This window comes from Sciurus vulgaris (genome assembly GCF_902686455.1).
Source record: "Sciurus vulgaris genome assembly, chromosome: 5".
NCBI classification, from domain to species: domain Eukaryota; kingdom Metazoa; phylum Chordata; class Mammalia; order Rodentia; family Sciuridae; genus Sciurus; species Sciurus vulgaris.
Window position 1 is genome coordinate 107,711,699 of NC_136465.1, and position 22,307 is coordinate 107,734,005.

At 34.8% G+C, this 22,307-nt stretch overlaps 1 protein-coding gene across 2 annotated transcripts in view; it reads right to left on the reverse strand.

Annotated features, from left to right (window-relative positions):
• The window catches only part of NELL2 (neural EGFL like 2), a 433,796-nt gene that overhangs the window by 345,777 nt on the left and 65,712 nt on the right, over nucleotides 1-22,307 (reverse strand). The window lies entirely within an intron of this gene.

Here is a 22,307-nt window from a genome sequence, read left to right on the forward strand (position 1 = left end):
TTTTTTCACTAGTACTGTCAAGCACTTTATATAGATTTACAAAACAGGAAGCTGAGGTACAGAAGAATGGAGTAATTTGCATAACATTAAAAAACCAATAAGTGGTAGAGCTATGACTGAAACACACATGGTCTGTCTCCAGTCTGCACTTTTCACCACTACAGAATATGGATGATAAAATGAACTAATGTAGGTCCAGCGCCAGGCACATAGTAAGCCTTATTATTATTTTTAGCTTACTAAGTAAATGAAGGAGGGAGGGAGAAATGTCAGATCAGTGGAACCCATAATACTAGAGCAGCTCACCAGGATAGAATTAAGACAACAGTTCTGCAGCAGCATATGGAGGTATGAAGACTGTGGGAAAATGCTGGTAGACAACTGAGAGAGCTAGCAATCAGGTAAAAACTAAAACTATAGGTTTCAAGGATAGAAAGAGAATTAATCAAAGGAATAGATGCCAGGAGTGAAGCGGTTCAGTGAGGCTCAGTAGTGAGGAAGAGGGATGCACGCTTCCAAGTAGCCCCCAAAAATTCTCCCACTGAGTTTAAGATAAACAGGCACAATTGTCCAACAAATTAGTAAAGTGAACAGGAACTAAGCTCAGATATAGCAAGCTGAGCCAGCACTGGAAAAAGTCCTGGCCCCCTCCAGCGGAGATAATGAAAGCAGGGAAGCAACAATCGCTTAAAAGGACTCTCTTTGTTTGGACATCCTGGAGGGAGACTAGAAATTCCTGCAGTTTGCCTTTTCATATGCTGCTTTCTATTTTTTTTTTTTTCATTTATATCTTAAACATAGAATACTTGCTTTTTGAATACCCAAGACAAAGCAGTCACCTAATTTTTTACTTTTCACTGGATCAACCGGTGCCCATACTCCATGCTATGAGTCATTCTGAGCACAGAACCCATGGCTGCTAACCTATCAGTCTTTGGAGTGAAGAACAATAAATGGTGCTTTCATTTGAAATTGGTAGTCTGGAGCCAGGCATGGTGGCACACAGCTATAATCCCAGTGACTCCAGAAGAGGATTACAAGTTTGAGGCCAGCCTCAGCAACTTAGCAAGACCCTAAGGAAGTTAGTGAGACCCTGTCTCAAAAAATAAAAAATAAAAAGGGCTGGGGATGTGGTTAACTGGTAAACACTCCTAGGTTCAATCCCTGTCTAAAAGAGAGAGAGAGGAAGGAAGGAAGGAAGGAAGGAAGGAAGGAAGGAAGGAAGGAAGGAAGGAAGGAAGGAAGGAAGGAAGGAAGGAAGGAAGGAAGGAAGGAAGGAAGGAGAGGAAGGAAGGAAGGAGAGAAAGGAGGGAAGGAGGGAGAAATGAAGAAAAGGAAGGGAAGAGAAGGGAAGGGAAAGGAAAGGAATTGATTATCTGACAAATGGATAAGGAGCATGGTTGACAGAAGATGGTGGAAGTGGATTGGACCAGAGCTGGGTGGAAAGTGGTGACCCTGCAACCACCTTCCTCTGGGCCTGAATTACTTTCCTCACTCACAGGTCTTCAGAATAAGCTGACATGTCCCTCACACCTCCCCCAACTCCAGCACACAGACTAAAGCTCTCAGAAAGAAGGGGTACAACACAACCCAGATCCCTCATTGGTCTACGGTCAGTGCAGGTGAGAGGGCTGGCCAACAGTCCTGCCAGAGGAATACTCACACCCCTGGTCACAACAGCAAAACCACTGTGAGGGTGAAGTCAGCTCTGAATCACACAATGCTCCCCCAACAGATGCCTCAAGATAAGGAGTGGGCTGAGCTTGGTATACAGACTCCCTAGTAAGTTTGCTGGTTTGGGTCAGAGTTAAGGACAAACAGCACGCAAATTATGTCACACAAACTTCCTCATGGCTGGGAAATTCTAAAATTAAAACCCTGGAGGATCTTCATTTTAAAAACCTTACCCAAAAGAAAGCCAAATCTCTATATGACAATTTTTGCTTTATACTTAATGTAAGCTGATTCCTAGTGTCCCCACACATTTTCTGTTTTTTTCAGTTTTATCTAATTTTATATAATTTGTCAATTAATTGTAATCTCTCTTGATAACTCTTTTCTTCTCTCTCATGTCCATTCCCTTCTCCTCACCATTATCCTTATTTCTGTCACTTTATCATCTGACTTCTTCCCTCCCAATTCCTTTTTTCCCTTATTTTTATTTTCCTGTATTCTATTTTTCTTAATTTTTTATCCCTTTTTCAAATACAATTTAGTATACTATCATTGAAGCTTAAACTTTTCACCTGACCTATATTTTTCTCACTTCCCCATATGTTGATGTATGATTTGCTCTTATATTACTATTGTTACTAGCAGTTACTCTCTCCTCTCAACGTGGTAGTAGTGGTTGACCATTTATGCTGATCAAATGTGATGATCAAATGTTTATTATAAAAAGATAGCTACTCACAAAAGGACTCCGACATAAAAGAGAAAAAGGAACCCATCTCAACAGATGCACAAATACACGACCTTAGAAACAAAGAAACCCAACATCAGTGAAACCAAAAGTTTATGACCATCCAAAAACTGAATACACAGATATTGAAATGGATGAAATCCCAAACAAAGAAGCCAAAGAGCTTACTGTTACAATAATCAATGAACTAAAAGATTTAAAGAATGAACTAAAAAAAATATGTATAATGGATGTGAAAAAAACATTTCAGTAAAGAGATTCTGAGAGATAATTAAATAGAAATCCTGGAAATTAAAGACTGAATGGCTAAAACAAAAAATTCAATTGAAAGTTGAACAATAGATTAGATCATGCAGAAGAAAGTTTAAGCCTGCAAAGACAAATTATATGAATTTGAGCACTTAGTTGGCCATAAAGAAAGAAAATAAGAAGAAACCATGATCATAATATACAAGAATCCTGAGATAACACTGAGACCAAACTTAAGAATTACTTGAATTGAAAAGGGAATAAAAATACCTGTTAATAGTATTGATAACCTTTTTAGGGAAATAAAAGCAGAAAATTTTCCAAACCTTGGGAATAAAATAGACATACAAGAGAAATTCAGAACCCCAAATAGAACTTCTCTGCAGAATGAAATTGACCAAATTAAGGTATGCATGTGTATGAATATACCACAATGAATTCCATCTTTATGTACATTTATAAAGCACCAATTAAAACACAATAAACAAATAAAAGGAAAACAAATAGAATAGAGAAAGGGAAATAGGGGAAGGAAGGGAGAAAGTGAGAGTGCAAGTACTGGGGATTGAAATGGAAAAGATTATATTTCATTCATATTTGAATATCTCAAGATGAACCACTATTATGTGTAAACTATACAGCACTAATAAAAACATTTTAAAAGAACCTCTCCATGATACATCATAATTAAAATGACAAACATACAGAATAAATACAAAATTTCAAAAATCACAAGAGATTAATTTCAGGCTACATTTAGAGGTAAATCAATAAGTCTAATATCTGATTTTTAAAGAAATCATAAAATCCAGTCGTGAAAGAAAAACAAGAACCAAATATATGTGATCTACAACAGATATAACTCTCAGGTAAAGATATCAACAGTATCAAAGTGAAGGATGGAAAATAATATTCCATAAAAATGGAGCTCAAAAGCAAGCAGTAGTTGCTACTCTCAATTCTGAAAAAATAAACTTCATATCAAAATTAATCAGAATAGATGAAGAAGGTCATTTTATAATGGAAAGAGTACAATTCATCAAGAAGATATAATGATAGTAAATGTTTAGCTTCAATGTCAGTTCACATAATAATATAAAACAAGCACTACTTAACATAAATGCTCAAATACAATAATACTGTGTGATTTCAACATACCTCTAATAAGTAGGGAGGTCATTAGACGAGATCTTAAAAAAACTATAAATCAAGTGGATCTAAAAAAATCTATAGAATATTCATCCAACAAGAGATTAATTCATTTTCTTCTCAGCTGTTCATGGAACTTTTCCCAAAGTTGACCATACTTTAGGTCACAAAATAAGCCTCAACCAATAAAAAAAAAAAAAATTAATGTAATTTCAAGCATCATATCAGATAATAAAGGAATTAAATTAGAAACAAAACAGGAAAAACTACATAAAAGCATAGAGGTTAAACAATATGGTTTTGAAGGAATAATAGAAGAAATCAGTGGAGAAATTTAAAAATTCTTAAAATCAAACAAGAATAAAGATAAACATACCATAATCTATGGAACATTATGAAAGTGGTTCTAAGAGGAGTGCCTATATTAAAAAAAAAATAAAAACCTATATTAACAATATAAGGATGCATCTTGAGTATCTAAAAAAACAAAAACAAGTCAATTCCAATGCCAATAGAAGTAAGGAAATAAGATAAGGGCCAGAATTAATGAAGTAGAGAATTTTTAAAAATACAAAAAGATTCTCTCCTCTTCTATTTTATCCCAGGGATGCAAGGTTTGGTCAACATCCAGAAATCAATAAATGTAATTTAAATGTAATTCACTATATCAACAGACTTAAAGTCAAGAATCACATGATTATTTCACTAGATGCAGAAAAAGCATTATGTAAAATACAGAACCCCTTCATGCTCAAAACTCTAGAAAAAATAGGGATAGTAGAAACATTCCTTAACATTGTAAAGGCTATCTATGATAAGCCCATGGTCAATATCATTCTAAATGGGGAAAAACTGAAAGCATTCCCCCTAAAAACTGGAATAAGGCAGGGATGCCCTCTTTCACCATTTCTATTCAAAATTGTCCTTGAAACTCTAGCCACAGCAATTAGACAGACCAAAGAAATTAAAGGATATGAATAGGAAAAGAAGAACTCAAAATCTCCCTATTTGCTGATGACATGATTATATATTTAGAGGAACTGGAAAATTTACCAAAAACTTGTAGAATTCATAAATGAATTAAGTAAAGTAGAAGGATATAAAATCAATGCTCATAAATCCAATGCATTTTTATTTATAAGTGATGAAACCTCAGAAAGAAAATTTAGGAAAACTACCCCATTCAAAATAGCCTCGAAAAAAATAAAATATTTAGGAATCAATCTAACAAAAGAGGTGAAAAACCTCTACAATAAGAACTACAGAAAACTAAAGAAAGAAATTAAAGAAAACCTTAGAAGATGGAAAGATCTCCCATGTTCTTGGATAGGCAAAATTAATATTGTCAAAATGGCCATACTACCAAAAGTGCTATACAGATTCAATGCAATTCCAATTAAAATTCCAATGATGTACCTCATAGAAATAGAGCAAGCAATCATGAAATTCATCTGGAAGAATAAGAAACCCAGAAGAGCTAAAGCAATCCTTAGCAGGAAGAGTGAAGCTGGGGGTATCACAATACCAGAACTTCAACTATACTTCAAAGCAATAATAACAAAAACGGCATGGTATTGGCACCAAAATAGACAGGAAGATCAATGGTACAGAAGAGAGGACACAGAAACAAACCCAAATAAATACAGTTTTTTCATACTAGACAAAGGTGCCAAAAACATGCAATGGAAAAAAGACAGCCTGTTCAACAAATGGTGCTGGGTAACTAGAAATCCATATGCAGCAGAATGAAATTAAACCCCTATCTCTCACTCTGCACAAAACTCAACTCAGAATGGATCAAGGACCTTGGAATCAGACTAGAGACCCTGCACCTTATAGAAGACAAAGTAGGTCCAAATCTTCAATATGTCGGCTTAGGATCAGACTTCCTTAACAGGACTCCCAAAGCACAAGAAATAAAAGCAAGAATGAGTAACTGGGATAGATTCAAACTAAAAACCTTTCTCTCAGCAAAGGAAACTATCAGTAATGTGAAGAGAGAGCCTACAGAGTGGGAGAAAATCTTTGCCACTCATACTTCAGATAGAGCACTAATCTCCAGAATCTATAAAGAACTCAAAAACACTACACCAAGAATACAAACAACCCAATCAACAAATGGGCTAAGGAAATGAACAGACACTTCACAGAAGAAGATGTACAAGCAATCAACAGATATATGAAAAAATGTTCAACATCTCTAGTAATAAGAGAAATGCAAATCAAAACTACCCTAAGATTTCATCTCACCCCAGTTAAAATGGCGATTATCAGGAATACAAGCAACAATAGGTGTTGGAGAGGATGTGGGGAAAAAGTTACACTCATACATTGCTGGTGGGGCTGCAAATTAGTGCAGCCACTCTGGAAAGCAGTGTGGAGATTCCTTAGAAAACTTGGAATGGAACCACCATTGGACCCAGCTATCCCACTCCTTGGCCTAGACCCAAAGGACTTAAAATCAGCATACTACAGTAATGCAGCTACATCAATGTTCATAGCTGCTCAATTCACAATAGCCAGATTGTGGAATCAACCTAGATGTCCTTCAATTGATAAATGGATAAAGAAACTGTGGTATATATACATAATGGAATATTACTCAGCCACAAAGAATAATAAAATTATGGCATTTGCTGGTGAATGGATGAAGTTGGAGAATATCATGCTAAGTGAGATAAGCCAATCCCCAAAATCCAAAGGCATAATGATATTTCTGAGGAGTGGATGATGATACATAATGAGGGGTGGGAGAGAGGCAAGAATGGAGGACAGATGGATTGTATAGAGGAAAAAGAGGGGTGGGAGGGTTAGGGAGAATGAAAAATAACAGAATGAATAAAAAATTTAATGTAACAAAGAATTGGCTCATTAAAAAGATAAACAAGAATGACACATCCTTAGTCAAACTAACCAGAAGAGAGAGAGAGAAGGTTCAAATTAATAAAAGTAGAAAAGTAAACTGAGATATCCCTGCATACATCACTGATATCCAGAGGATCATTAGGGACTGTTTGGAAAACTTACATCCCAAAAAGTTGGAAACGGCTGAAATTCTAGGTGTATAGAAAAATAAAAAAAGACAAAGAACAAGCAATGAGACTGAAGTAGTAACAAAACAAAAACAAATAAACAAAAAAAAAACTTCTTCCAACAAAGAAAAGTTCATGACTAGATATATGCTAAACTGAATTCTACCATACCTTTGAAGAACAATGGATGTCAGTGTTTCTCAAATTATTTCATAAAATAGAAAGGAGAGGAGACACATTTAAATTCGTTTTATGAAGTCAATATCACCATGATACCAAAACCAGATTAGGAAACATCAAGAAAAGAAACAATAGCCCAATGTCCTTGATGAACTTATGAAAATGTCCTCAATAAAACTTTAGAAAATCATTTTCAGAAATACATTAAGAATATTGTATGACATGAGCAAGTTAGTTTCATTCCAAGGGTGCAAAGATCATTCAACATATGCAAATCAATAAATGAAATTCACCACATAGATAGAAACAAGGACAAAAATAACATAATCATCTTAATATAGTAAAAGTCTTTGACAAAACTCAACATCCATTCACAATAAAAATAATGCAGAATGTAGGAATAGTCAGAATTTACCTCTCCATCATAAAGGCTATCTACTACAAACCTAAAATCAATATTATACTGAATGGGGGAAACTGAAAGCATTCCCTCTGAAATCAGGAGCAAATTAAGGGTCCACTCTCACCACTTCTATTCAATATATTAATTGAAATTTTAAATAAGCAAGTAAGCATGAGAAGGAAATAAAGGGATATAAATAGGAAAAAAAGATGTCAAATTATCACTGTTCACAGATGATATCATCCTATACTTACAAGATGCAAAAAGCTCTACCAGAAGATTAGAAGAGCTAATAAACAAATTCAGCAAAGTAGTAAGATACAAAATCAGCATATAAAAATCAAAGTAGCTTTTCTATACATGAATAATGAATCTAGTGAAAAAAATCAGGAAAACAATTCCATTCACAATTACCTCAAAAAAAACCCTAGGAATAAATATAATCAAGGAGGTGAAAAACCTCTATAATGAAAATTAAGGAACACTAAAGAAAGAAATTGAAGAAAAAAATTAGAAGATGGAAAGTCCTTCCATTACTAGATGGGCAGTATTAATACTGTTAAACTGGCCAAATTATCAAAAGTGTTACAAAGATTTAATGCAATCCCTATGAAAATATCCATGATATTTTCTTTAAACTAGAAAAAAAACAGTCCTAAAATTCATGCAAAAGAACAAAAGACCCACAATAGCCAAAGCATTTTTGAACAAAGAGATCAAGTCTGGAAACATCACAATACCCAATTTCAAAAATACTATAGAGCTATAGTAGCAAATACAGATGGTACTGATATAAAAATTGACATGTAGAATAGTGCAACAGAATGGTAGACACAGAGTTAAACCCACACATACAGTAACCTAATCCTCGACCAAGTCACCAAAAACATGTTGGGAAAAAGACAGCCTTTTAACAAATAGTGCTGGGAAAACTTGATATTCATGTGTTGAAGAAACCAGATTCCCAATATCACCCTGAACAATTTAAAATGGATCAAATACCTACAAATGATACCAGAAAATCTGCAACTGCTAGAAGAAAACATAGGGTCAACGCTCCCACATGTAAGCAAAGGGTTTCCTTGATGTGACTCCTGAAGTTCAGAATAAATAATAATAAATGGAAGGTTTCCTTTGCACAGCAAAGGGAGAGATGAAGAGAGCCTATGAAAAGGGAGAAAATCTTTGCTAGCTACTTTTCTGACAGAGGATCAAACTCTGTAATATATATAACTCAAAAAACTTAACACCAAAAAATAAATAACCTAATCAGTAAGTGGAAAGGAACTAAATGGATATTTCTTAAAGGAATAAAAAGAAATGACAAACATATTTGTTGTTTTGAAAAAATGTTCATCATCTGTAGCCATCAGGGAAACACAAAACAAAACTACATTGATATTTCCTCCTATTCCAATAAAAGATGTCAATCAAGAATACACATGATGATAAACACTGGCAAGGATGCTGGGAAAAAAAGAACACTTACACACTGTAAGATTGTAAATTAGTACAACTATGGAAATTATTACAGACATTCCTCAAAATACTAAGAATGGAATCATCTTATGACCCAGCCATACCACTCCTCTGTATTTATCCAAAAGAACTGAAAAGCAATCTATAGTGATACATTCATGCTCATGTTTTTAACAGTGCAATTCATAATAGAAAAGTTATGAAATCAACTATATGTCTTTCAAGAGATAAATGGGTAAAGAAAACGTGATATACATACACAACACAGTTTTATTTAACCTAGAGAAGAATGAAATTATGTCATTTTCAGGAAAGTGAATGGAACAGGAGAGTACCATGTTAAGTGAGATAAGACAGCCTCAGAAAGTCAAGAGTCACATGTTTTTCTCTTATGTGTGAAAGATACAGAGAAAAAAAAAAGGGAGGGGTAATATAAAAATAGGAAACCAGTATAGTAAAGAGTAGAGATCGGGGGGAGGGAGAAGGAAAGGGACAGGGAATATAGTAGGAAAAGAAACTGACCAAATTATGTTAAGTTCATGTACAGAATATTTAATAATGATCTCACTATTACTTATAAATATAATTCATAAACAAAACATTTCTAAAGTAAACTAAAGTACTTCATAATATTAAATAATTTTTATATAATGAAAAAACATACTGTATCCCGAATGTGGTATTTTTTAGATAAATTTTATCAAATTTGTAGATGATACAAAGGTAAGATGAAAAGGAAAACAAAAAAGTATAGATTAAATTTTAAATTATACTTAGCAAATATAAAAGCTAATCACAAAGATTTATATAAAATTACACTTATCATCATAGTATTTGTTGTAGTTAAAAAGAAAATGAATTAAATATTCATGACTAAGATATTAAACAAATATGACATGTCTACACTCAGAAAAAAGGATCAAATTACACAGAATTTCATTGTTAGTCTCTTTTTAATACTTTATTTATTTTGATCATTGTAAACAAATGGGGTACAACTTGTTTCTCTGTACATGAAGTAGACTCATACCATTTGTGTAATCATACATGTACATCGGGTAATGGTGATTGTCTCATTCATTTATTTTTCCTATCCCCCAACCCTCCTACCCCTCTTTTTCCTCTATACAATCCATCCTTCCTCCATTCTTGCCTTTCTCCCACCCCTCTTTATGTATCATCATCCACTCCTCAGAAATATCATTATGCCTTTGGATTTTATGGATTGGCTTATCAAACGTAGCTTGATATTCTCCAACTTCATCCATTCACCTGCAAATGCCATAATTTTATTATTCTTTGTGGCTGAGTAATATTCCATTATGTATATATACACCAGTTTCTTTATCCATTCATCAATTGAAGGAAATCTAGGTTGATTCCACAATCTGGCTATTGTGAATTGAGCAGCTATGAACATTGATGTAGCTGCATTACTGTAGTATGCTGATTTTAAGTCCTTTGGGTCTAGGCCAAGGAGTGGGATAGCTGGGTCCAATGGTGGTTCCATTCCAAGTTTTCTAAGGAATCTCCACACTGCTTTCCAGAGTGGCTGCACTAATTTGCAGCCCCACCAGCAATGTATGAGTGTAACTTTTTCCCCACATCCTCTCCAACACCTATTGTTGCTTGTATTCCTGATAATCGCCATTTTAACTGGGGTGAGATGGAATCTTAGTGTAGTTTTGATTTGCATTTCTCTTATTACTAGAGATGTTGAACATTTTTTCTCATGTCTGTTGATTGCTTGTAGATCTTCTGTGAAGTGTCTGTTCATTTCCTTAGCCCATTTGTTGATTGGGTTGTTTGTATTCTTGGTGTAGTGTTTTTGAGTTCTTTATAGATTCTGGAGATTAGTGCTCTATCTGAAGTATGAGTGGCAAAGATTTTCTCCCACTCTGTAGGCTTTCTCTTCACATTCTGACAGTTTCTTTTGCTGAGAAAAAGCTTTTACTTTGAATCTATCCCAGTTATTGATTCCTGCTTTTTTTCTTGTGCTTTGGGAGTCCTGTTAAGGAAGTCTGATCCTAAGCCGACATATTGAAGATTTGGACCTACTTTGTCTTCTATAAGGTGCAGGGTCTCTAGTCTGATTCCAAGGTCCTTGATCCATTCTGAGTTGAGTTTTGTGCAGAGTGAGAGATAGGGGTTTAATTTCATTCTGCTGCATATGGATTTCTAGTTACCCAGCACCATTTGTTGAACAGGCTGTCTTTTTTCCATTGCATGTTTTTGGCATCTTTGTCTAGTATGAGAAAACTGTATTTATTGGGGTTTTTCTCTGTGTCCTCTCTTCTGTACCATTAATCTATCTGTCCCTGAGCCCGACCCCCACACCGAGGTTGGACATCACTGAGCCCGCCCCTCACACTGAAGTAGGTTCAGCCCTGAGCCTGCCTGCCCGCCTGCCTCCCTACTGCTGAGGGACACTGCACCTGCCTCTGTGCTGACTCAGTGCATCCTTGCTGGGGCTCGCCAGCTCCTTTGGCGGTTGGTGCAGGCACTGTGAATTATTCCTGAGGGCGTGGCAATCATCATTGGAAGGGCAGCTCCCTTCCTGAGACACCTACAGGAGACTGGAGGCTCTTCGATAGGTACCCCTATTTACTCACTTATATCCTACACCCTTTCCCCATCCTCTTGTTCACAACTAGAAATATTGTAAATAGTAATTGAACTGATTCTCTTTATTTTTAAAATGTTAAAGTCTTTATAGGGGCTATCTGGTTCAGGGCTGCATTTTCTCTGTATTGAGTGCTACTGGTATTGATCTCCCCTTCAAAGGAGAGGTAGTGGAAAACTGCAGGGTCATAATAAGCCTGCAGGGGCAAACTTCAGTATCTCTGATCTTCACTGCTAGAGGGGAATATACAGAAACAATATGAAAAAACAGGGGAATAAAGTGTCCCTAACAAACCAAGATGCTATTGTGATACACTCCAATGACAGCATGGTAGTAGAAATGACAGAAAAAGAGTTTAGAATATGCATGATTAAAATGATATGAGAAGCAAAAGACGAGATAAGAGAGTAAATGCAGGCAATGCAAGACCATTCCTGTAGACAGTTAAAAAAGAAAACGCAAGAAGCAAAAGAACACTTCAATAAAGAGATTGAGATTCTGGAAAAAAAAAAAACAAATAGAAATACTTGAAATGAAAGAAATGATAAACCAAATTAAAAACTCAACAGAAAGCATCATCAATAGAATAGACCTCATGGAAGACAAAATCTCAGACAATGAAGACAAAATATTCAATCTTGAAAATAAAACTTAACAAACAGAGAAGACGTTAAGAAGTCATGAATGGAACCTCCAAGAATTATGGGATATCATGAAAAGACTAAATCTAAGAATTATTGGGATTGAGGAAGGCATAGAGAAACAAACCAAAGGCATGAACAACCTGTTCAATGAAATAATATCAGAAAATTTCCCAAACCTGAAAATGAAATGCAAAATCAAATACAAGACGCATACAGAACACCAGGTGCACAAAACTACAACAGATCCACACCAAGACACATTATAATGAAAATACCATACATTCAAAATTAAGATAGGATTTTAGAGGCTGCTAGAGAAAAGCGTCAGATTACATATAAGGAGAAACCAATATGGACATCAACAGATTTCTCAGCCCAGACTCTAAAAGCTAGAAGGGCCTGGAATGATATATTTCAAGCTCTGAAAGAACACAGATGCCAACCAAGAATACTATACCCAGCAAAACTAACCTTCAGATTTGACAATGAAATAAAATCTTTCCATGATAAACAAAAGTTAAAAGAATTTACAAATAGAAAGACTGCTCTACAAACATTCTCAGCAAAATATTTCTGGAGGAGGAAGTGAAAAACAACAATACATGTCAGCAAAGGGAGGAACTACCTAAAGGAAAAGCCAATCAAAGGACAAGTAAAAAAAACAAAAATAAGCCAACATGAGCAGGAATACAAATCATATCTCAATAATTACCTTGAATGTCAATGGCCTAAATTCAATAATCAAAAGACATAGACTAGCAGATTGGATAAAAAAGAAAGACCCAACAATATGCTGCCTTCAAGAGACCCATCTCACAGAAAAAGACATCCACAGATTAAGGTGAAAGGATGGGAAAAATATACCATGAACATGGACCCAGTAAAAAAGCAGGGATCTCCATCCTTATTTCAGATAAAGTGGACTTCAAATCTAAGTTAGTCAGAAGGGATAAAGAAGGACATTTCATACTGCTTAAGGGAAGCATAAAACAGCAAGATATAAAACTTTTAAATATTTATGCCCCAAACAATGGAGTATCTACGTATATCAAACAAACCCTTCTCAATTTTAAGAATCAAATATACCAAAACACATTAATAGTGGGGGACTTAAAACACACCACTCTCACCCCTGGATAGATCCTCCAAACTAAAACTGAACAAAGAAACTATAGAACTAAATAATACAATCAATGATATAGACTTAATGGATATTTCAGAGCATTTCATCCATCATCGAACAAATATACTTTCTTCTCAGCAGCTCATGGATCCTTCTCCAAAATAGACCATATGCTATGCCACAAAAAAGCCATTAGTAAATACAAAAAAATAGAGATCCTACCCGGTATCCTATCAGACCATAATGGAATGCAATTAGAAATGAATGATAAAATAACAAACAAAAACTACTCATATACCTGGAGACTAAATAATATGCTACTGAATGATGAAATGATAACAGAAGACATCACGGAAGAAATTAAAAATAATCTTAGAACTAAATGAGAACAATAACACAACATATCAAAACCTCTAGGACACTATGAAAGCTGTACCTGGAGTAAAGTTCATTGCATTGACCTCATACATTAAAAAGATAAAAAGTCCAACAACTAAATGACCTAACATTACACCTCAAAGCCTTAGAAAAAGAAGAACAGATCAACACCAAAAATAGTAGAAGACAGGAAATAATTAAAATCAGAGCTGAAATCAATGAAATTGAAACAAGAGAACAATTCAAAAAATTGACAAAACAAAAAGTTGGTTCTTTGAAAAAGTAAACAAAATTGATAAACCCCTAGCCACACTAACAAAGAAAAGGAGAGAAAAAACTCAAATTACTAGAATTCATGATGAAAATGGAAAGATCATGACAGACACCATTGAAATACATAACATAATTAGAAGTTACTTTGAAAATCTATACTTCAACAAAATAGAAAATATCAAAGACATTGACAAATTTTTAGAGACATATGATCCTCCCAAACTGAATCAGGATCTAAACAGATCAATTTCAAGCACTGAAATAGAAGAAGTCATCAAAAGCCTACCAACCAAGATAAAAGCCTAGGACCAGATGGATTGTCAGCTGAATTCTACAAGACCTTTAAAGAAGTACTGATACCAATACTCCTCAAAGTATTTTGAGAAATAGAAAAGGAGGGAACCCTTCCAAATTCATTCTGTGAGGCTAGTATCACTCTTATACCAAAACCAGACAAAGACACATCAAAGAAAGAAAACTTTAGACCAATATCCCTGATGAACATAGATGCAAAAATCCTTTAACAAAATACTGGCAAATAGCATACAAAAATCGCATATTAAAAAGATAGTGCACCAAGATCAAGTGGGGTTTATCCCAGGGATGCAAGGTTGGTTCAACATCCAGAAATGAATAAATGTAATTCACCACATCAATAGACTTAAAGTAAAGAATCATATGATCATTTCAATAGATGCTAAGAAAGCATTTGATAAAATACGGCACCCCTTCATGCTTAAAACACTAGAAAAAATAGGAATAGTAGGAACATATCTCAACATTGTAAAGGCTATCTATGCTTAGCCCACAGCCAACATCATTCTTAATGGAGAAAAACTGAAAGCATTTCCTCTAAAAACTGGAACAAGACAGGGATGCCCTCTTTCACCACTTCTATTCAACATCATCCTTGAAACACTTGCTAGAGCAATTAGACAGACCAAAGAAATTAAAGGGATACAAATAGGAAAAGAAGAACTATAGCTGTCACTATTTGCTGATGACATGATCCTATATTTAGAAGATCCAAAAAACTCCACTAGAAACTTCTAGAACTAATAAATGAATTCAGCAAAGTAACAGGATATAAAATCAATACACGTAAGTCTAATGCATTTCTATTCATAAGTGATGAATCCTCTGAAAGAGAAATTAGGAAAACCACTCCATTCACGGTAGCATCAAACAAAATAAAATACTTGGGAATTAATCCAACAAAAGAAGTGAAAGACCTCTACAATGAAAGCTACAGAACATTAAAGAAAGAAATTGAAGAAAACCTTAGAAGATGGAAATCTCCCAAGTTCTTGGATAGGCAGAATTAACATTGACAAAATGGCCATTCTACCAAAGGCACTATACAGATTCAATGCAATTCCAATTAAAATCTCAATGACATTCCTCATAGAAATAGAGAAAGCAATTATGAACTTCATCTGGAAGAACAAGAGACCTCGAATAGCCAAAACAATCCTGAATGGGAAAAGTGAAACAGGAGGTATCACAATACCAGACAATAAACTATACTACAGAGCAATTGTAACAAAAACAGCATGGTATTGGCACCAAAATAGACAGGCAGACCAATGGTACAGACTAGAAGACACGGAGATAAAAACACATAAATACAGTCACCTCATACTAGACAAAGGAGCCAAAAACATACAATGGAGAAAAGATAGCCTGTTCAACAAATGGTGCTGGAAAAACAGGAAATCCATATGCAGTAAAATGAAATTAAACCTCTACCTCTTACCCTGCACAAAACTCACCTCAAAATGGATTAAGGACATAGGAATTAGACCAGAGACCCTGCACCTAATAGAAGACAAAGTAGGCCCAAATCTTCATCATGTTGGCTTATGATCAGACTTCCTCAATAAGACTCCCACACAAGAAATCAAAGCAAGAAACAATAAATGGGATGGACTCAAACTAAATAACTTCTTCTCAGCAAAGCATACAATCAAGAATGTGAAAAGAGAGCCTACAGAGTGGGAGAAAATCTTTTCCACACACATTTCAGATAGAGCATTTATCTCCAAAATTTATAAAGAACTTACAAAACTTTACAACAAAAATACAAAGAACCCAATCAATAAATGGGTCAAGGACCTGGACACTTTATATAAGAAGACATACAGGCAATTAATAAATATATGAAAAAGTGTTCAAAATCTCTAGCAATTAGAGAAACGGAAATTAAAACAGTTCTAAGATTTCATCTTACTCCAATTAGAATGGCTGTTATCAAGAACACAATCAATAATGGATGTCGGCATGGATGTGGGGAAAAAGGCACACTTTTACATTGCTGGGGGAGTTGAAAATTGGGGCAGCCACTCTGGAAAGCAGTATGGAGAATCCTAAGACACTTGGAATGGATCCACCTTTTGACCCAGTTATCCCACTCCTCAGTTTATACCCAAAGGACCTAAAATCAGCAAACTACAGTAACATAGCCGCATCAATGTTTATAGCAGCTCAGTTCACAATAGCTAGATTGTGGAACCAACCTAGATGCCCTTCAACAGATGAACAGATAATGAAACTCTGGTATATATACACAATGGAATATTAATCAGCCATAAAGAAGAATAATATTATGGCATTTGCAAATTAATGGATGGAATAGGAGAATATCATGCTAAGTGAAATAAGCTAAACCCAAAAAATCAAAGGCTGAATATTTTCCCTGATAAGTGAAGAATGATATATAATGGGGATGGGGGTGGGGAATGAGAGAATAATGCAGGAACTTTAGAATATGTAGAAGAAAATGAGAGGGAGGGGGTATGAAAAATGGTGGAATGAGACAGACATCATTGCCCTACATACATGTATAATTACATGAATGGTATGAATCCGCATTGTGTACAACCATAGAAACAAAATTGTGTACCCCATTTCTGTACAATGAATCAAAATGCAGTCTGTAAAAAACTAAAAGCTAAATAAAAAAAATTCCACGGTTAATCCTACATTTGTTTATATCCCTAAGAATGGGGTAATAATTAGAATAACATATATTCCATGCTTGTATAATTATATAAAAATTAATTCTATTATCATGTATAACTCAAAAGAACCAATAAAAATTTTAAAGTAATAAAAAGAATTTCTTGATTTCTAAAAACAAAAAAAGAAAAATCTATCTGTGTATTTCTGTGCCAATACCATGCCGTTTTTGTTACTACTACTCTGTTGAGTAGTTGAAGTTCTGGTATTGCTATACCCCCTGCTTCACTCTTCCTGCTAAGGATTGCTTTAGCTATTCTGGGTCTTATTTTTCCAAACGAATTTTATGATTGCTTGCTCTATTTCTATGAGGTACATCATTGGGATTTTATTTGGAATTGCATTGAATCTGTATAGCACTTTAGGTAGTATGGCCATTTTGACAATATTAATTCTGCCTGTCCAAGAATATGGGAGATCTTTCCATCTTCTAAGGTTTTCTTAAATTTCTTTCTTTAGTTTTCTGTAGTTCTCATTGTAGAGGTCGTTCACCTCTTTTGTTAGATTGATTTCCAAGTATTTGACTTTTTTGAAGCTATTTTGAATGGGGTAGTTTTCCTAAATTCATAATTAATGAATAAAAATGCTTTGGATTTAGGAGCATTGATTTTATATCCTACTACTTTACTGAATTTATGACTTCTAGAAGTTTTCTGGTGGAATTTCCCAGTTCCTCTAAATATTGAATCAAGTCATCGCCATGTAGGGATAGTTTGAGTTCTTTTTTTCCTATTCGTATCCCTTTAATTTCTTTGGTCTGTCTAATTGCTGTGGATAGAGTTTCAAGTACAATGTTGAATAAAAGTGGTGAAAGAGGGCATCCCTGTCTTATTTCAGTTTTTAGGAGGAATGCTTTCAGTTTTTCTCCATTTAGAATAATACTGGCCATGGGCATAGCATAGATAGCCTTCACAATGTTAAGGAATGTTCCTAGTATCCCTATTTTTTCTAGAGTTTTGAGCATGAAGTGGTGCTGTATTTTATCAAGTGCTTTTTCTGGATCTATTGAAATAATCATGTGATTCTTAACTTTAAGTGTGTTGATATGGTGAATTACATTTATTGATTTCCAGATGTTGAAACAACCTTGCATCCCTGGGATAAAACTCACTTGAACATGGGGCACTATCTTTTTAATGTTTTTGTATGTGATTTGCTAAAATTTTGTGAAGAATTTTTGCATCTATGTTCATTAGGGATAATGATCTGAAATTTTTTTTCATCGATGTGTCTCTGTCTGGTTTTGGTATCAGGGTGATATCAGCTTTATAGAATGAGTTTTGGAAGGGTTCCCTCCTCCTCTATTTCATTGAATACTTTGAGGAGTATTGGAATGAACTCTCCTTTGAAGGTCTTGTAGAAATCGGCGGAGAATCCATCTGGTCCTGGACTTGATTTTGTTGGTAGGCTTTTGATGATTTCTTCTGTTTCATAGCTTGAAATTGATCTATTTATATTATGCATGTCCTCCTGATTCAGTTTGAGTGGATCATATGTCTCTAGAAACCTGTTGAAATCTTCGAGATTTTCTATTTTGTTGGAGTATAGATTTTCAAAATAGCTTCTAATTATGTTTTGTATTTCACTCCTGTCTGTCATGATATTTCCTGTTTCATCCCAAATTTTAGTAATTAGAGTTTTCTCTCTCCTTCTCTTTGTTAGTGTGGCTAAGGGTTTATCAATTCTGTTTATTTTTTCAAAGAAACAACTTGTTATTTTGTCATTTGTTTTATTGTTTCTTTTGTTTCAATTTCATTGATTTCAGCTCTGATTTTAACTGTTTCCTGTCTTCTACTAATTTTGGTGTTGATCTGTTCTTTTTCTAGGGCTTTGAGCTATAGTGTTAAGTCATTTATTTGTTGATTTTTACTTCTTTTGTTGAATGTGCTCCATGAAATAAATCTTCCTCTAAGTACTGCTTTCATAGTGTCCCAGAGAGTTTGATATGATCTCTCTTTGTTGTTGTTTACTTCTAAGAATTGTTTTGTTTCCCTCCTGATGTCTTCTGTTATCCATTCATCATATAATAGCATATTATTTAATCTCCAGGTATTGGAGAAGTTTCTGTTTTTTATTCTGTCATTTATTTCTAATTTCAATCCATTATGATCTGATAGAATACAAGGTATTATCTCTATCTTCTTGTATTTGCTAACAGTAGCTTTGTGGCATAAAATATGGTCTATTTTAGAGAAGGATTCATGTGCTGCTGAGAAGAAAGTGTATTCACTCTTTGTTGGATGGTATATTCTATATATGTCCATTAAGTCTAAATTATCAATTGTGTTATTAAGATTTATGGTCTCTTTGTTCAATTTTTGTTTGGAAGATCTGTCCAGTGGTGACATAGGTGTGTTAAAGTCACCTAGTATTACTGTGTTGTGGTCTATTTGGTTCCTGGAATTGAGAAGGATTTGTTTGAGTACATGGATGAAACATTGTTTGGGGCATAAATATTTATGATTGTTACGTCTTGCTGATTTATGCTTCCCATAAGCAGTATGAAATGTCCTTCTTTATCCCCTCTGACTAACTTTGGCTTGAATCCACTTCATCTGATGAGGATGGAGACCTCTGCTTTCTTACTGGGTCCATCTGCATGGTTATGTTTTTTTCCCATCCTTTCACCTCTAGTCTGTGGATGTCATTTTCTATGAGATGAGTCTCTTAAAGGCAGCTTATTGTTGGCTCTTTCTTTTTAATCCAATCTGCCAGTCTATGTCTTTTGATTGATGAGTTCAGGCCACTAACATTCAGGGTTATTATTGAGATATGATTTGTATTTCCGGTCATTTTGGTTTATTTTTGGTTTTTAACTTGACTTGGTTTCTTCTTTATTTGGCTATTCCTTTAGGGCAGTTCCTCCCTTTGCTGATTTACATCTTTGTTTTTCATTTCTTCCTCATGGAATATTTTGCTAAGAATATTCTCTAGTGCCAACTTTCTATTTGTAAATTCTTTTAGCTTTTGTTTGCATGGAATGATTTTATTTTGTTGTCAAGTCTGAAGGGGTTTAAGATTCTTGGTTGGCATCCATTTTCTTTCAGAGTTTGAGAAATGCTGTTCCAGGCCCTGCTAGCTTTTAGGGTCTGGGTTGAAAAATGTGCTGATATCCTATGGGTTTCCCCCTGAATGTAATTTGATTTTTTTCTCTCTCAGTCTTTAAAATTCTGTCTTTATTTTGTATGGTAGGTGTTTTATAATGTACCTTGATGTGGGTCTGTTGTAATTTTGTACATTTGGTGTCCAATAAGCCTCTTGTATTTGATTTTCCATTTCATTCTTCAGTTTTGGGAAATTTTCTGATATTATTTCATTGAATAGATTGTTCATTCCTTTGGTTTATTTCTCTGTGCCTTCCTCAATCCCAGTAATTCTTAAATTTAGTCTTTTCACGGTATCCCATAATTCTTGTAGATTCTGTTCAAGATTTCTTACCATCCTTTCTGTTTGGTCAACTTTATTTTCAAGATTAAATATTTTGTCTTCAATGTCTGAGGTTCTGTCTTCCGGGTTTTCTATTAGTTATGCTTTCTATGGAGTTTTTAATTTGGTTTATTGTTTCCTTCAAGAATTTTTTTTTTTTTCAGAATCCCTATCTCTTTATTGAAATGATCCTTTGCTTCCCACATTTGCTCTTTTAACTCATCAATGTGATCATTCAATGCCTGCATTTGCTCTCTTATCTCATTGTTTGCTTCTCTGATCAGTTTAATTATGTACATTCTGAACTCCCTTTCAGACATTTCTTCTGCCATGCTGTCATTGGATTTTTTTGATGTAGCATCTAGGTTTGTTTGGGATACTTTCTTCCCTTGTTTTTTTCATATTACTCATGTATCTTCCCCTCTAGGGGTGCAAATCTGACATATTGCAGTTTCCCTCCTATAGATTTATAGTGTCCCTTCAGGTTTCCGATAACTCATCTCCTAGTCTTCAGTAGCCTGAAGTCTTGGAGGAACTTGATAATGCTGTGACACAAAAACAATGCTGCTCTTCTAGGGATAGTGTCCTCCAAGTGAGGTATATTCTCTGCTAGTGGGCAGAGGCATCTCCACGTGTTGACAGATGGTCAACCACAGGGGCACTAGACTGTGGGCCTGGGCCTGGTTTGTCTGGGCCCAGCTCTCTGACCCTACCTCCCCAGTGGGGAAGTCTCGCCCAGCAAGTCTCTTTTTTGTAACATAAATTGTTATAGTTTCTCAAGTTCTTCTATAAATTTTCCATAGTAGCACTATGTTGCTATAATACTTAAGAAAACTATTATATTTTCAATTAAAATAAGTCAATATAAAGACATATAACATTAACAAATCTACTTCAAAGGAAGAGTAAGAAAAGATCTCCTGAACAGCAAGTCTTCTGATGAATGTCAGGTATTCCCTAGCCCATATTTTTAAAATGACTAAGTTTCTAAGAAAAATTTCAAACTATTTTGATAAATATTAGATAGAAACTTTGCAGATTAGATGAGGTCCGTGCCGATCAGACATGTGTGCAGTTAATGTGTTCAACTCTGGGAACCAATAAAAACATTAACCATATGGGACTTGTACAGACTGGGGCAACAGACCCACTGGAGCAGATGGAGTATACGGATCTCGTCTGTATAGAGAAAGAAGGGATCAGAAGGGAAGTGGCAGTGGCCATCATGTATGTAAGTAATGTCATCTGGAAAAATACTGGTTGAGTTCCACGTCTCTACAAACAAGGCAGTGACAGAAAATTACAAGGAAGAAAAATCTAGCATCCAAATAAAAAGGATATATTCCTAATCAGTAGAGGTATGCAACAATAAGTCAGGTTGCTCTGCAAACAAACAGTGTTCCTTTATTATACATAACTTGTGTTACCCAAAAGACCTACTGACTTGGGCAGAGGCCCAGTACTATAAGCACAGATCTCCCTTGGTATCAAGCACCTGAAGATGAGGCCTAGGACCAGGAATTCACCAAGGGGAAAGTCCTATCACCCCTTAGAAATGGAACATCTCCCTTTCTCACTCACCCATGAAGTTCCCAAGCCAGTTACCAGATTAGTATTAGTATTAGTATGACATATTCCCCTCTAACATAGAATAGAAACTGGAGGAAAGAAAGTAAAGTGAAAAGTGAGGAAAGTTATCCTTTGCAGCTAAAGGAAGTGAGATTTGCTCTATTTTGTTCTTCTCATATATTTACTTGTGTTTTCCTTTTAGTATTTAACAAAGATTTTCAAAGTTCCAGGTTGCCTCATTTCTGATAAGGAAAACCAAATATAAAGGTTTCTGCTGATATCTGCATAAGATTATTAAAGCCATTTAATATAGACTCTTTATTCTTCACAACAACCTAT